Below are 13,052 nucleotides of genomic sequence, written 5' to 3'. Positions count from 1 at the left end.
CTTAAGCCCCAAAATATCAATACAGAAAACTCAAAAGACTTTTTTAAAAATGTGGGGGTTTTGAAAAATTTTCAACACCTACTTAATCATATGAAAATATTCGATTAAGAAATCAGAATTTTCAGATGAAAATTAGTCTAGTTGAAAAATGCCTTTTCCCACCCCGAATTAGAACTCACTGTGAAAAATAAATGCTAAGGAAAATTACTCTTTAGCACTCAGCATGCCTTATTTGAGAACAGGAAATCAGTACAAGGCTTGTTGGAGGAAATTTTCTGAAAATCACACTGCCTAAAATGTGAGACTGCTCACTGCTATTGCTACACCGAAGCCTCAATGTCATTGACGGATCAGGTGCAAGAGCAGGAGTGGGGACCTTTTCAAATTGGGAAAGGTTTGCTGGTAAAGCTGCGCTACTTCATCAGCACACTCACATAGGTATGTGAAGACAGCGTGGCAACGAAGACAGAACTCCTCACGAAACACTGCTTTTGACATTATTACATCAACAGGAGCAAAACCAGCCGGGAAGAGACTTGTTCTGAGCATGTGCCTGAATGCCTATTAGGGCTCTTACCAAGGCACCTACCTCTGCTTCAAGGAGTGGGCTTTTTTGAACTCTCCTAACTGGTGTTAAGAGAGAAGGCCCGAGTTTTAGCGTAGCACAGACGAGAAAAAAAAAAAACAACAGTGAAAATATTTTTTGTTCATTCTACGACAGGGCAAAATTTTCACTGTGACTGTCAACTTCATAACACAATTACATGTAAATAAACCCAGGCACAAGTAAAGACACAATAACATGAAGCATAAACTACAGCACAGAGCACCAATCTCTCATGTAAGGCTGCAAGCTTTTCAAAGGGATGTTGAAAGCTTTCTCTTAACACCTAAATTGCTGAAAAGCCATATCTCTGCATGAAGTATTTCTAAAGCATGTTCAGAAATCTCACTCTGTGGAAGACTGCTACTGAAATAAAGGGAAGAAACAAAGTGTTAGTTTGATTAGTACATCTATTTGCGCACTTAGGCCTTTTATCACTGTCTAAAAATAGTGAGAAATCATACATAAAGGATATTGAAAGATGACCCCCACTTTATTTCCTTTTCTCTGGGCAAAGGCGAAGTTTATCAAGTGTCCCTGCACTCAGGAAAGCTCAAGGACTGTTTTTTTCTGGCACGTGCATCCCAACAAAAACCATGAGGAGATGCTGCGACATGGCTCCATGAATAACGGGGGGCATGTGTTCAGCCCTCAAGAGAACCAGGTGCTATTCTCAGCTCTTCCATTAACCTGCTTTATGGTCCTGGGCAAGCGATTTCACTTCTTTTTGCTTCCATCACCCCTTTGACTGTCTTGTTGATTTACGTTACAAGCATTTGTTGCAGGGACAGGCTTTTACTATTGCCTGTAGATTTCTTTAGTAAAGAGACTTTTAATTCCAGGCCGTGTCTCTAGGCAATTACTTGAATATTAACTTTGGGAAGCAGATGTCCACTACAGACCTGGAGGGTGACCACCGGACCAAGAAGGCGCAAGCCCTTTCCCTGGAAATAACATGTGTTTCCTTCCTGCGTGACTAACGTAGGACCCAGACAGATGATGACCTTCCCAAAATATTCCTTGTCTTATGTTGTCTGTCCTGGTGGCAACACACCTCTTGTCTTTCAAAGGCTGCCCACACCCTAAGAAGCATCAGTCCCTGTTCTGACACCCCGTGTCCTGTGGTTTCTCAACCAATTACCAACACAAACGTGAATATCCATGTCAAAAACATGTATTGGAGTTAGAATTCAGGATTCAGCCAAAGATGACTTCTCCATCAGCCATTATCTACAAAAACTACCTGTTTTTTGGGAAGGAAGGGACAGGCAGATACAAATGGGGACCCTTTCACCCTTTTCCTCAGCTGCTTCAATGGCTTGGACACTGAGGCAGATGCACATACAGCTCCAGGTTTCAGGGGTCTGCTATGGAAACCAGGACCAGACTGCGGTGTTTGGCAGCAGATGAAGCTGCATCACAGCCTCCCTCCCTTCCAAAACCTCTTATGCTGCTTGGACCACCGGCTCATTTGCCAGTAACTACCAGTTTCTCTCATCTGGAGGTACTGTGCCTTGAATTACTTAATTCAGTGTCTAGTACATGCAGGTGATGAAGAAATTTAGGCATAAACAGTGCTTGAGATCACACCTCAGTTCTTTCAGGACAAGTATTGCTCCAAAGTGGAGCTAAGGTGAAAACTAATGGGGTGTGCGGTGGAGAAGTGGAGGACCCCAGCTAAAACACAAGACCACCTCTAACACATCAGTAATGGGATTCGGTGAGAGAAGAAGTTGTGTGGACTTTAACTTGTGGACCTGGAAAATAGAATGATGTCAAATATGTTCACCCATTAAAGAAGTTCCCACAAACAGCAGAGCGTTAGTACCTGAGGTAGTTAATAAAATCTTAATCGCCATTACATGGCTTGGAAAAATGGAATTGCTGTGACAACACATTCTTTAAAAAGTGTGAATTCTTCTAAAGTATGTGAAGACAACATCAGAACTAGGGATTTTTTCTTCCCTGAAAATCAAGGGAATACTCAAATTAACCTTTTAATACATTTTCTGAGAGAACACACTAAGTGTTGTTTGAGGTTGTTATTAAAAAGATATAGAAATAGGTAAGTCCCCATAATAAATAGCTGATGTGCTAATAAATGCATTAAATTAATTATAAACGAAATAGCTTTTTTTTGTTACAATAATACACACACACATACACACATAGCATTGTCGTACAATGTAGAGGGCATTTAATGCATTTAAAGGCATCAAACTGCTACAGAATAAAGCAGCTGTTCTGTCTCTGTTCGGATGTGTTTCTAGAATGACAAACAAAAAAGCTGAGCTAAAACCCACTTTGTTTCTAATAACGCAATGGTCCTGAAAGAAGTCCTCAATGGTGAGGCAAAAGAGGGAAAGTTCCAAAATATGTATGCAGAGCACGTGACACAGATAAAAACCTTGCTTAGGAAGAGAACAAAAGTTCCGTCTCTGCACTGCTTTACATGTGGTGTAAGCGTTTGTATCCACAGAACAAAGGTGTGAGCAACGCTGGTTTATTTTTCTGCTGGTCACTCGATTCCGTAATCAGTCTGCGCGCATTCAAACGAGCAAAGAATTGCGTCCATAAAGGAGATGGCAACACGCTGAATGCAACGCAGTCTTGGCAGAGCCCATCCATTGACAGGCCCAAACCCTCGCCTGCTGGAATGACAACGCTTTCACCACTTTGATTGGAGACAAGGTTTCTCCCACGGATGTTAGGACGCAAATTGTTATTAACATTATCTCTTCTGATGCAAAGCAGAAGGAGTGATAGACTGTCACCCTGCAATTCCTGAGCTGTAATTCAACTGGAGTAGATCATGTAAAAGAAATCTTATTTTAAATTATTCAGATGATTGATTTATTGCCCTTTGAGATAAATACGAGAGAAAAAAAAATATTCTCATTCTTTCAAAAAAAAAAAATTTGCTGCTGTTTGAAGACAATGGATAAAGTCTCATGAGTATTTAAGAGAAGTGGGAACTCAAGTTTTATTAATTTAGGCATAGAAGTCACACAGGAACATTTGAAATTATAATTTAATAGCCAATTAGGACATAATACAGAATCTTTTCCCCTTGCTGCTGACTAGAGGCTGTTGATGTTGTCACGTTTATAACTTAATATATAGACTCAATTCAAACACGATGAATTGGTGTATTAATTCAAATTTTCAATTTGTTTATATGTCCTTTGACATTTGCAAAACAAACATATGCACGTAAAATAGTTACAATCTGCTGGAACTATGCAAGTCTCTTTTCTAATGACTTACGTGACTCATTAGACTATGGTGACAGTGTCAAGCTGTATCAAAGAATGTCAAATTGTTTGAATCATGCCTGATTCACGCAGTCTTAAACAGCCTGGCTGAGGTAATCTAACATGACACAGAACCTGATACAGTATCAGAAAGGTCATTATCTACACGTTACTTTAGGAATCTAAGCAAGATTCCTTCTTTTAATTTGATGTTCTGTTGAAGTTCTCACTGGTGACAACCGGAAAGATTGCCGTTTCATTGCTGTTTATCACAAATTCAATACCACCCAATGAAAGTCTGAAGATGTCTGGACTTACACAAGCACAGAACAGGTAACTGATCCTTGACAGAGATAATTCCTGCTCTTAGTTACACACTGCTAACAAAATATTAGATCTGTGGGAGTGAAGAAACTACCATGTAATTCTCCGCTGTATTTCTGCAATACTTTTAACAGATTAAATTACAGCGACACAAGCTAAGGTCAAAATTTTACCATGTTTGTACCTTGGGTTTTAAAAATAAGCCTTTATCAAAATAAAATCTTCAAAACGTACTGATATACAGTAGTAGCTTCATCAAGGAACCAAAGATATAAAATACAAAAGTATTGGTAAAAATTTTTGAAGTCACTTATCAGGTCAGGTCTCTATTCTAATTACAAGCCACAAACTAGAAAATTCTGTTATATGATCTGTAACTTGAAGAAATAAAAATACTGAATTTTTTTCGCCACAGCACACTCTGCATCTCGTTTCTTTGAAAATAGTAACACTGGCAGTGTTCATCATTGTACTGGAAAGTAAAACAGTGCTTTATATTTTTTTCTAATTTCTACAGAACCACCTGTCTGTTACACATCCCACCCTTATAATTTTTATCTTCATTAGCAATTCCCTTGTCAGTATTCTATAAAAAAAAAGTACAAAATGAATACTTTTTTAGAAACATAAACTCAGCTGTCTCAGCTGTGTCTGTCAAACTGATATGTGCCATCTTTATTTAGAAAACCAAGTCATGTTGTTGTTCCATCAGTGTATATAAATATTGATACTTCATGTAAAGTATATAATATTGCACATTGGAAAAATCCTCAGAATTTGTACTTCTAGTCTATATAGTTGAATTATGGTATAGAGACATTTAGTAGAGGATTCTAACAACCATGTGTCTGATATAATCAATTTATACCTCAGTCTAATCTTTGCTTTAGAAAAATCTCTTTTCATGCTAATAACAAGGGACAGAGATACCTCATTCTTAATCATAGCTATTTCTATTTCAGTCATGAATACTTCATATTTGCTGTATAAAGCAGGTGCCAAGATTATACTTCCTCAGTCTCTTTTGATTGAAAATCATGAAGATTAAAACTGTGGATCACTGAGAGAAGGACGTCCATCTAGACAGCCGTTAACCTCCAGATTTTTAGGATGTCATGTTAGAAAACTCTTTTATGATTTTAGATACAGCCTTTCAAGGTAATACTAATAGATTCTTCAAAGGAAGCCAATTTAGGAAATGACTAAAGGAAAACAGGAATTTTGGAAATATATATCAATATGTGACAAATGTGTAACTCTATCTATACCTTCAAAAGATTCACCAGTTTGAGCTTCAGAGAGAAATCAGCAGGATCCAACAGCTTTTCTTTTGGAACAATACGAAAAAAAACAAATTTGTACATTTCTTTGAAGCTCTTTAAAGTACAGAAATTCTACAGAGTTCATGAATAACAAACATTTCATTTCAGTTTCTGATTCATGTAGACCAGATTCTGATATCCCTCCCAAGCTGAAAAGCAACTTACTCCCCTGAAGAGTTGCTTTGGGGATTTCATATCTTACATAAGCAGGTAGGCCTACAGGAAGGGGGGGAGGGACTCTTTATCAAGGGGTGTAATGATAGGACACAGGGTAACGGCCTCAAACTGAAAGAGGGGAGATTTAGATTGGATGTCAGGAAGAAATTCTTTACTGTGAGGGTGGTGAGGCACTGGCACAGGTTGTCCAGAGAAGTTGTGTAGGCCCCATCCCTGGAGGTGTTCAAGGCCAGGCTGGATGGGGCTTTGAGCAGCCTGGTCTAGTGGGAGGTGTCCCTGCCCATGGCAGGGGGTTTGGAACAAGATGATCTTCAAGGTCCCTTCCAACCCAAACGATTCTGTGTGATTCTGTGAAGCCCGTGCTAGCTTATGAGAGACTGGGGTTATTGGAGAGTGAGGTGTCTCTACCTCATATTCCACGAAATAATTCAAAAAGCATCAGTTCCATCCCCATATTTAACAAAACCAAAGAAATAATCAGACCTGGAAACATTTTTCAAAATTAGGTTCTTCCTTTCTAATTAGTCCTACTCAACAGTTCCTTGTCAGAGATCCACTGTAGAGACATTTCTTAAGAGCACTTTCAGCGTTTCTGAATTGGCTTGATAAATAACTAAAGTCATGCATGCCTGACAATAAAGATTTTCTGTTCTTCCTAAAGTGAGAGACAAACAGTGAATGTTATAGCTTCATCTGTTTGTTTGCTGTTTCATTTTTTAACAGCTGACTATTCCTTCCATGTGAAGCATACTGACACGCATAATTTATAAGGAAAGGAATCAACCGGCTGCTTGGAAAGAGCTGGCAATCTGTATCTTGTGGGAGTTTATTTCCCTGCTTACAAGAAACTTCCACTTCAAGGAATGCCCACTTCGGAGAGTGGACAAGGAGAATGTATTAAAAACACAGGTCACCGTAATTTACATCCTACAACTTCAAAGCTGCTGCGGAGTTTTCTGGATCGTTACTGCTGAATTTTAGGAAGGCATGTCACCCGATAGGAAAGAAAGCTAAAATTTTGCCAGTATCTAGAAGGGACAAACACTGTGACCTGGACTAATCTGGAAGGAAAACCTTCTGCGTAGCACTCCCTGGGTGCAACTCCCTGCGACGCTCTGAGCACACAGCAGGCAGAGCGCGGGAGGGAGACGGCCTCCAGCTCCCTCCCTGCGACGCCTCACGGGCTGCGGGCAGGGTACGCCCCCACGAAGAATCGGATAACATCCCATTATAAGTTTTGCTACATGTGCTTCTCAAAGTCGCGTTCTCACCTGCAAACAGATTTCAGAATGCCGTGCTTTAGCCCCAGTGATCTGGCAACAAGAAGCAGGGACTGAGCAAATTAAGCTTGTGACCTCCAATGCAGTAAAGCACAGCCTTCCACGTGTGAAGGTAGCTTTTTAACTGAAAATATTTTATTTTTTGTTACTTTTTTTTAGATTTAAACAGGATATTTTGAAAACATATAAATACCTATATTATTTTAAATGCAAACACTAATTTTATTTACTTAAATTTTGCAAACACCTTCATTGTTACTGTTAATTTCCCCACACTGAATGGGATGCTGACTGCTAACTTCTTGCTTCTGGTAATTTTTAAGTCTGCGCTTTAGCCGAGAGGAAAAAGATTGATGGAAAAGATGATGTTTCCATCTGCTTCACAAAAAATTAATTATCCGTTTCCTGCTTTATAATGCCTTGTAAGTGTCTCACGTGACCACGTAGGAACCATCCTACTACATTTCATATGGATTCACGTTAGTATTTTCTCTTATAGCCAAGGCCTCATTTCTCTCTGTAACTTTCTACTTGTAACCTTGAATATCTTACAGATATTTATTTTCAACTCAATCTGTCTTAACAATGTTTATAATGTATTATACAGTCTAGAAAAATTTCTCTTTGGTGTGCTAAAAAGGAGCTGATGTGTCACAACACCAGAGGTCTCTGACTTAACTCTGCCAAGTATGTCTGAAAGCAATTTTGTTTGTCCGTTTCTCTCAGGGATTTTCAGGGGTTAGCTGTAGCAAAATCCCATGCCAATGAAAGTGGACTTGACAATACAGAATATAGGAAGCCTCTTCTCATTAAAGCTTCTGGTACGGCTCTCAAAGACTTCAGGAGACTGCTAGATAAGGCTCACAGCAGGAAAACTTTTATTAGTACACGTTTAAAAGCGGTTTACCTTGCTGCTTGGCCAGGTCTCCAAGGATGAGTTTAGCAGTAGAAATGAGAGAGCACTAGAGACCTTAAAACAAACCAGAGACCTTTTTGTATGGATGCAAGGCACTTGAATAGCCTCTTTGGAGTTCAGAAGAGATTAACTTCTTCATGTAGGCATATCCCAGGCATGTCAGAAATACACAAAGGAATTAATATAGCTTAATGTATAACAGGAATTGTTCATAGAGCACCATTATATCACCAAACTTAGCAACCTCATCATGAGGAATATAAAACATCTCATAACTTTAAAGACCCAGACTCAGCTAAGAACAATCACCGCAGCATCCTGAAACAAAATGCTTAGTTCTTTTACAAAATAATTACCAATATCTCCAGTTTCTAACAGTGAATTAATATTATCGATTCTTATTGAAAAATCTTTAAAGCGCAAAAAATTTTGACTTGCTGGTTGTCCATCACACGCTGTACTTTGTCTGCATATAGAAACTCATAATTCAGGTTTAAAGTGAGGGTCATTATGTGTTTGAAGCTCTCACAGCATTCCCTCTTCTAAAGTGATAGAATTGTTAAGGGGCTATTGCTGGACTGTTTTTGATGCAGCAGTTTTTGAAAGCAGCAGATCATTAATATTAATACCGGGTTTAATATTAATGATAGTATTTACAATATGCTATTAAAATTTAAATGAACAGAGTACTGTGCAAATACCAGTTGCACACATGAATATGAAATGGAGTATCTCATATGGGAAATAGTTTTTTCTCATCCCTGTCCGGTTCTGACTGCATGTATTTGGTTCACAATCTGCTAAGGAGAGATCTAACCAACAAGCTGAGTCAGGTGGATCGAGCTCCTTCCCAAATTCTTAGCTTAAATAGTCTTTTCTAGAGCTGAAGTCTTGGAATTACTTTTATTTTTAAAGTTCAATTATTCAGAGACATAGTATGAGGACTTTACAAAGGTTCTGAAAATAACCCTTTCAGATTAGGGAATGTTAAGAAACATACAGGCTGAAAATACCACCTCGCAAACGTGGTGTCTTGATCAAGTTCTTCAAAATTAGGTGACATTTTTCGAGGGTATGTATTCCCAAAGGATACCACCTAGGCTTCGTCTTACACAGCAGCTACAAAGTGCTACACAAATACTGTCCAAAAATGCATAGTTCCTCCCTGTATACGCACAAAGCCAGGAGCAGCTACTCTCCCAGCAGTTCCCGCTGCAACAACCAACACGCCCAGGCTCCGAGGTTTATGACCCCTGCTTAAAAAGGAGCATATGGCCCTCCTACAGCTGTGCATATGTCTTCACCACAGGAGCACAGCTTCTGTGTGGAATTAGTTGCCTTCTCCCTACGCCGTTCCCACAATTAAATAAGACTCAACTATTATGAAAATACGCCCCTGCCTGACCTTTCTCTACTTCCGTGAACCTTCTGCGCCTGTCCAGCTGCTACCTCCAGAGGGAGAGGGTTGGGTGAAGGAATCCCAGCGCTTTAATCTTCCCTCCTGGCAAGCTGTTCTCCATCACCTTCATCTCCCTAATCTCAGGGGGGCCAGGCCTGACACCTTACCATTAGGTTCACCTGCTGGAGTATTCCAGGATCCAGCAATTTTTAAAACTGAAATGGACTTAATGACCTATTGATATCACAGAGTTTCCTGCATCGCCACAGTTACGAAGTCAAAGAGTCGTATTTTGAAACTGGAGCACTGGACTTGAAATGTGCTTGCTTTATTTTATTATTTTTTTTTTTTCTCACAAACTACAGTGCTAATAGTTGTGCAGGTGATTAATACTGAGGTAAAAAACTGCAGTAGTGCTGCAGGACAAACCCTAAATGTGATCAGAAATGGCAGAACTTTCATTTTGTTGGGTAAAATACATATGAGTCCACATTTAGAGATAAGTATCATTTTTGAATACCAGACTATTCTCCACAGGAACGGTTTAGTCTGGAGATTAAATATTTCCCTACATTTGCCAAATGTGAGCAGCTTCATGCATAGATTCATCAAAATGCCCTTTTCTACAGAGTACGTACAGCTGCATACAAATTGTGTCGCACATATAGATGAGCACAATTTCTTTTTCAATCCGCACTCTTTCTCCTCAAATACAAACTATCACTCTCTGCTCTCATCACTGAATGCTTGCTTAATCTGCAATTTGGAAGTAAAGGCTCGCACAAATGAATTTGGGAAAGTCACTGAACTATCACACATAAAGTTCCTCTTTACTTCCTTTTTTTCTTTTCCTAGCTTTCATTTCTTCCCATTTTAGCTCTTGATTCATGTGGCTAAATTCAATATGTCCTTATAATGTGGAATATATATGTGTGTATGAATATATAAGTATGTATATGTATGAAATGAAAACCTACTAAATAGAAGTTGCAGGCTGTGAAACAAAAATTGCTTATGCTTTTTCCACATGAGAATTCTTTTAATGAGTTATGCATATATAAAAACTCAAATAAGTGACTTGAATTATAAAAAGCTTCATTACAGCTTTCTATTCTTTCAGGAATATTGTTCTCCTTGATTCTATGTTCTTTCTCATAAAGAAGAAAAATATGACAATCACAAAAATTAAAGTCTAAAGACTTCATAGATAAGAAAAAGCTAAGAGTACCATTTCATGAAAAGAGTTGTGTGGTATGATTACATTCATTCAATATCATGTCCTGAGTTCCTGAGGTTGGAATGGATGGTTGCTTTTTCATTAATAAGGCGTATTCTATCAGGGATTTATGTACACTGGTATAGGATAAAGCTTAGGGTGTCTTTGTGTAGGAAAAAAAGATAATTTTGCACACCAGTGCATGAGGACGGAGTGGCTTGGAGTGGCAAATGAGAGTTCAAGGAGTTCTGAAGTCACAAAGTTTTGCACCCTTCAGAGCTCTGATGTAGGATGTAGACCAAAGACACGTGTTTTTAAATATCTCTCCATTCTTCAGTACGCTGAGATTTCAATACTCTACTTAGGTCCAGCCTTTCACTTTCATGAAGTGAAAGGCTTCATCATCACTTCCAACCTGACCTCTCCATTGGTAGCAGTAGAGGAGCTGCCATGGCAGCAGGGTCTGAAGACAGTGTCTTTCATAACATGGGAAGGCAGGTTACAGTCAGGCCTTTCACTTTGACGCTTTGTGCTACGTGTATATAAAATTGGCCCTGATTTGTACTCTTTCATCCCACTGCAGTTGTGATCTGCAACAGGGGTCTCTGGCCACTGATATAATATAAATAGTAATAATTGAAGTTGAGCTAAATTTCAGCACTACAGAAATGCTATTACAGCTGTACTCAGGATCCTCAACTCCTTCTAGGACCAAACAGATCGGTGAGATTCCACAGAATCTAATTTTTCTCATCTAAATGTCTCCTGGAAAGCCATTGACTCAAAGTATATTCCTTCCATTAATCATCTCTCACCTAAGCATGGTTGAGCAGCAGCAGTACCTTCCTCCAGGTGCATATCATACAGCTTTGCATTAAACAACAGTTTCTGCCCTGGTGAGCTAATTTTCTTTCATGGATAAAAATCAGTAACTCCTGATTTTAGTGAGCTTCCTGTATTTCCAGTAGGTGAAAAATGTTCATGTACAACACGATTCAGCTTCTGACTATGTCAGACCAGAAGCAAAGTCTCTGCAGAGGCATTTAAGATATGTTGTCAGTTCTATATGAGCATTTACAAATCCAGAGGCAAGGCTTTGTCCAGCCTACTCTGCTCTGAGTGTGAAATTTATGACATTTCACCTATTTTATTTTTTTTAGCATCAACAGCAAGCACAAGAAGAAGAAGTGTGAAACTGTCAAGCTTCTGACTTAACAGTAACAGAAACTGACATTCTTACACAGCAAGTTGTATTTCAGGATACCAAAGTAGTTTTAAAAGTAAACATAGAGGTCACTCCCTAGGGTAGTGGACTCTAGCTATCTCTGGAAGAGAAAGCGGAAGCCCTTTATTACATACAGTATAGCTTCAAACTGCTATTTCAAGAAGAAAATGAAAAATGTCACTTTTCACAGATAAAGGAAAGCTTACAGTTTCAACCTCACAACTAGGTAGTATTGAAATCCCATCAGACTGAATCCCACTGAAACGAGAGAACAAATGGAAATATGTCTGAGCCAAGTTATAGTCACAGGTCCTGCTTTGGCTAAGCACTAATTGAAATTTCCATTTTCCTAGCCAGATGTTCATTCCTCTGCATAAGAAACTTCCATCTCTTTAAGCTAATCCACAAGCAGTTCAGGTTTCATTTTGCAAGCCATAGCCACCCTTTCAAAAAGAAAACGTCTCTCCCCACCTCCAGTAAAGACAACACTGTGAAATTGTTCAAGACCCTAAATAACCAAATTCACACAGAATGGTTTGGGTTGGAAGGGACCTTAAAGATCATCTAGATCCAACCCCCTGCCATGGGCAGGGACACCTCCCACTAGACCAGGCTGCTCAAAGCCCCATCCAGCCTGGCCTTGAACACTTCCAGGGATGGGGCATCCACAGCTTCCCTGGGCAACCTGATCAGAGCTGGAGGTGAGAGCCATGACCAGTGTGGAAAGGGTACTGTGAGGGAGTTCTAAAGTGAGGACACGGAGTCAGAACTTGAATCAGAGTAAAGCAAAGAACTACAAAAAAAAAAAAAAGGAAAAGATTCTGATGTTATGGAAATACTGCAAAAGTCAAATAAGAGCTAAATAGATGTAGACTGGTGTACAGAAGAGAATGCTGAGAAAGAAAGAAGGGCCAGTTTGGAAAATGCAAACAAAAGTAAAGGGAAGGAACAGTTGGATTTCTAAAAGATGAGTGGATTTGCGAGGATGGAAATGAAAGCGTAGATGCAAAGGGAAAGGAACAAGGAGGATTAATTTTGACTTTGCAGTCTACTTTCAGTGATTGGTGAAAAGAAGGAAGAAATACTGAAAATAGAAGTATGTCTTCTGAAGTTCAATTTTAGAGTTTCTATTTTAATGATTTGAAAAAGTTAGAAAGGTAATCTGAGGAGAGACAGTAATGTGAATCCTGATTAAAGGCAGAGTAATGACAGAAGTCAAGTTGACAGAAGACAGTGGCTGAATGCAAAACTTATTATTTTCTGAGTTCTGCCTCCTTCTGCTTTGCATATATGTCACTGTTTGGGCCAGGTTGGCCAATGACAATCCAACAGATG

Source organism: Larus michahellis, chromosome 5 (assembly GCF_964199755.1).
Source record: "Larus michahellis chromosome 5, bLarMic1.1, whole genome shotgun sequence".
Taxonomy (NCBI): Eukaryota; Metazoa; Chordata; class Aves; order Charadriiformes; family Laridae; genus Larus; species Larus michahellis.
Note: the sequence above shows the minus strand (reverse complement) of the source record.